The sequence below is a fragment of the Hemiscyllium ocellatum genome, chromosome 8, assembly GCF_020745735.1.
Source record: "Hemiscyllium ocellatum isolate sHemOce1 chromosome 8, sHemOce1.pat.X.cur, whole genome shotgun sequence".
Classification (NCBI taxonomy): domain Eukaryota; kingdom Metazoa; phylum Chordata; class Chondrichthyes; order Orectolobiformes; family Hemiscylliidae; genus Hemiscyllium; species Hemiscyllium ocellatum.
The window spans coordinates 30,285,123-30,290,136 of NC_083408.1; positions in this window are offsets into that span (position 1 = coordinate 30,285,123).

Genomic DNA, 5,014 nt, shown 5'->3' on the forward strand with positions numbered 1-5,014 from the left:
TTGTGTGATTTTTAACTTCATTAGCCTAGGCTGACTTTGGCTCTGTAATTACTTCTGTCATATGAGAATGTAAGGTTAATTGAAAAAAAACGCTATGTTTGTTTTGCAATCGAGATTCACACATGAGAGCAGAGGTCACTCTAGATTCATCTGGGGAATGGATAAGCACAAATTCTTTAAATACACTGTGCTAATTGTCCTAATAAAAGAAAGACAAATTTTGTACTTCCAGACTCTTTCATAACTTTGGAATGCCCCAAAACACTTATCATTTGCAACCATTTTTGAAATGTGATCACTATTGTAATGTAGGAAATATGGTATTTGTAATTTATGAAATTTGTACTCATCTGAACCTTTCAAACAGTAATGCAACATTGATCAGAATTTTTTTAGTCATGTTGCCTAAGGGATAAATATTAATCAGATGACTGGAGAAAAATCAGTTGCTCTTCTGTGAATAATGTCATGGAATCTTTTATTTCCACTGGAGACAGCAGACAGGGCTGTAGTTTCTGGCTTCTCATCTGACAATGCAGCACTCCCTCAGTGCTTCACTGGTGTGTCAGTCTGGATTATGTGTTCAAGTCTCTAGAGTGGGACCTGACCTCTGGGTTTTGAACTCAGAGGCCAGATTGCTACCAATAGGCAATTTTAATGGTTGCTGGTCTCTTCAAGATCCTCTGAAAGAAACCACATCCAGAGTGAAGCAGACAGTCCTCTTCCAAATCCCTCAATAACTTTGCCCAAACTGACAACTGAGGAGCCTGTAATGCTATCTATCTGCATCACAGTGCCAAGTATTATGAGACAGCAGGGGAAAGCATTACAAGAAAGTAAGTTGGGTGATGCACAATATGGGGCAATGTGGGGAGTTAAAGTTAGAAAACCACAGGTATTGAGATGTTTGAAAACTGTAGTCACCTGGAAGGTATTTTGTGCACTGATAATTTTAAATAACATCATGACTAATTATAGAGAAATGACAGTCTCCACAAGCCATTAGACAGGAATGTGTCATGTTTCCTTAGGCAGAGAAGTACAACCACATCATGGATCTGGACAGGGAAGCACTGTTGGAGAGGAAGAACAGATGGTGGCAAGGTATTTAAAACTGAGAAAGACAGTTTGGGAAGCACACTCCCTTGCTAAACCAATAGAAACTCTACCACCTCAGATTCCAAGAATGGAGGAATGCTAAATATATATATTAAAAAAACTCTTCAAACAACTGGGCGGCACGGTGGCACAGTGGTTAGCACTGCTGCCTCACAGCGCCTGAAGACCCGGGTTCAATTCCCGACTCAGGCGACTGACTGTGTGGAGTTTGCACGTTCTCCCCGTGTCTGCGTGGGTTTCCTCCGGGTGCTCCGGTTTCCTCCCACAGTCCAAAGATGTGCGGGTCAGGTGAATTGGCCATGCTAAATTGCCTGTAGTGTTAGGTAAGGGGTAATGTAGGGGTATGGGTGGGTTTCGCTTCGGCGGGTCGGTGTGGACTTGTTGGGCCGAAGGGCCTGTTTCCACACTGTAAGTCTAATCACAGGGGTTTTGTCCTTTTAAGGGGATTTCCAGCAGCTGTTCAGTAGATTTGTTTGAAATAAGCTTTCCCAAAGTGTAAAATCACAAAACCTCTGGCTCAAAATTCCCATCACTCATTTAAATAAATTTGTTCATCTCTATTTTGCAAGGTGTGGCAGCATCCAAGGAGTAGGAGAATCGACATTTTGGGCATAAGCCCTTCATCAGGAACGTGATAAAGGGCTTATGCCCAAACATGGACTCTCCTGCTTTTCCAGCACCACTCTCTCAACTCTGATCTCCAGCATCTGCAGTACTCACTTTCTTCTATTTTGCAAGGCACAACGTCTTTGCACAATTTTCTATCTTTTATGGGGCCAGATTGAATCCAGCACCCTCAGACTTGTGATACAAGCACAATATGTAGAAATCTGATTGTTCGATCAAACTCTCTTTCACTTGATTGTATAGTATTCAAATGGATTAATCTAAAAATACTCTCTGTTTAGCAGCTAGCACTCTCACTCTGAATCATGCCCCCACTCTCAGCATTATGCTGCAGTCTCAGAGGTGCCATCTTTGGAGGAGACAATGTACCAAAATTTCCGTCACTCATTTAAAAAAATCTCTATTTTGCAAGCTGTGGCACTGGAAAAGCATAGCAGGTCAGGCAGCACCCATGGGGTTTTTTTTTGCCTCCGTCCTGATGGATATAACAGTTCATATGGCATAAACTGGAGAATTAGAAAGGAGATCTTTTTGGTAAATACTGATCCCTCAAAGAACAACAAACCAAAATAATTGCTATATGCAAGAACTTGTACACAAATTGAATGCTATATTTCCAACATCAATACTATTCTTGAAAAGTATCTAATTGGCTGTAAATCACTTTGGGATGCAACGTGGTCGTGTCAGATAGAAGTCTATTCCATGGAAAATACAACTACATTATTCTATTGAAGCCATAGGAATTCATATATATTCCGCAGAATTGAATATTGCACATTTAAGAGATAGTCTAGAGTTTCTTTCTGTGATTTTCTTTCATGATTCTAAGTGATAAGGAAAATGAAATGAAGAAAGAAGCCAATCTTGCACTTAACAGCCTTACAATTTCTTTGGGATGTCCCAAAATGCTTGATTAGCAATGGATTACAATTTAAATGTAAAGTCACTTTTGTTAGAAACCTGGAACATTTTTGCCTTCAACAGCAAATGAGAAAACAGCACCATAGGAATGTATTGGCTAATGTCTTTAGGTCTGATGGACATGGTCCCAGTGGTTTAATAAACAGATACACTGTTCAGAGTATACAAAAATCCAGTAGTATCTTTTGTCCAAATTTTATATCGAGAATTAATGTACTCATTGAAAATTTGATTCAGTCTCTCTGTCACTTAAACGATTTGTGCAATTTTAGCAAGTAGGACTTTAGCTGTCCCAAACAAATTGTGGTGTTATCAGTTACAACAGATTCTCCTGAGATTACGAAGATACATCCCTTTAGTGACAATGGAGGAGCTTATCAGGGAGGGAAATTTGGGTTGGTAGATAAAAAATTATTTATTTTTTATATTTGGAAAAGAATGGGCTTATCAATTATAGGCAACATGGTTTTGTGCGGGGGAGATCATGCTTTACCAACTTAATAGAGTTCTTTAAGGAAGTGACTAAGTTGATAGATGAAGGAAGGGCTGTCAATGTCATATGCATGGGCTTTAGTAAGGCATTTGATAAGGTTTCCCATGGCAAACTATGGAGAAAGTGAAGTCACATGGTGTGCAGGGTGTTCTAGCTAGGTGGATCAAGAACTGATTGAGCAACAGGAGACAGAGAGTAGTTGTTGAAGGGAGTTTCTCGAAATGGAGAAAGGTGACCAGTGGTGTTCTACAGGGATCAGTGCTGGGGCCACTGCTGTTTGTGAAATACACGAATGATCTGGAAGAGGGCACTGTTGGTACGATCAGCAAGTTTGCAGATGACAGAAAGATTGGTGGAGAAGCAGAAAGGTAGCGGACTGTCAAAGAATATAGGAGAATATAGATAGTCTGGAGAGTTGGGCAGAGAAGTGGCAGATGGAGTTCAATCCAGGCAAATGTGAGGTGATGCATTTTGGGAAGTCTAATTCTAGACCAAATTATACTATAAATGGACGAGTCTTGGGAAAAGTCGATGAGCAGAGAGATCTGGGAGCTGAGGTCCATTGTACCCTGAAGATTGCTGCACAGGTGGATAGAGCAGTTAATAAGGCATATGGTATGCTTATCTTCTTCGGATGGGGTATTGATTAGAAGAGCTGGCAGGTCATGTTAAAATTGTACAAGACGTTGGTTCAGTGCATTTAGAATACTGTGTACGGTTCTGATCGCCACATTACCAAAAGGATGTGGACGCTTTGAAGAGGGTGCAGAGAAGGTTTACGAGGATGTTGCCTATTATGGAAGGTGCTAGCTGTGAAGAGAGGTTGAGTAGGTTAGGATTGTTTTCATTAGAAGGGGGACCTGATAGAGGTCTACAAAATTATGGAGGGTATAGATAGGGTAGATAGAAATAAGCTTTTTCCAGGGTGAAGGATTCAATACGAGAGGTCACGCTTTCAAGGTGAGAGATGTAAAATTTAAGGAGGATACATGCGGCAAGTACTTTACACAGAGGGTGGTAGGTGCCTGGAACGCGTTGCCAACAGAGGTAGTAGAGGCAGGCACAGTAGATTCATTTAAGATGCGTCTGGACAGATGCATGAGTAGGTAGGGATACAGATGCTTAGGAATTGGGCGATAGGTATAGACAGTGGATTTGGATCGGCTCAGGCTTGGAAGGCTGAAGGGCCTGTTCCCTGGCTGTAAATTTTCTTTGTTCTTTCTAAAAAACACTTACAAAAGAATTCAAAACATTGCAAATAGACAATGTTTCCATAAGAAGTGAGGTTCTGTATGAATAATTACCAACTATTTTGTTTTATTATGATCTGAAATAATTATCTTATTCATCGGAAAATGATGAAGTGGAATAATTATCTTATTCATCGGAAAATGTTAGAACAGAGATTGCCATCAGATGCAGTCAGGGAAACCGGACCAAATCATAAAAGTAGTTATGAGACCTTTGAAAAGGAAGATGGTAGATACTTGTGGCAGTAATAGCAGAATTTATTTTAGCAATGTCAGATCATCATAAAAGTTCAAATAGACATATTTTTGAGTGTTAATTGAAAGAAGTTAAGCGTGTGCATTGGAGGGGGCACTTTGCAGGAACTTGAGACACATAAAGCTCAATCTCTGCCAGTATGTTTGATGCTTTCTGCACCAAGAACCAGTGGGATCTGCAAAGATTGAAGTGAAAATCAGCCTCCAAAATTGCATTTTAATTTAAATTTCACAGGGTTTCTCTGAAGCTGTTTTTTTGTTACAGTGTCTGCTAAGTGCCCATGTCTATTTAACTCTTTATGATTATCTGTCATGACTTAAAAAAAACTTCTGCTATTGTTGTCAC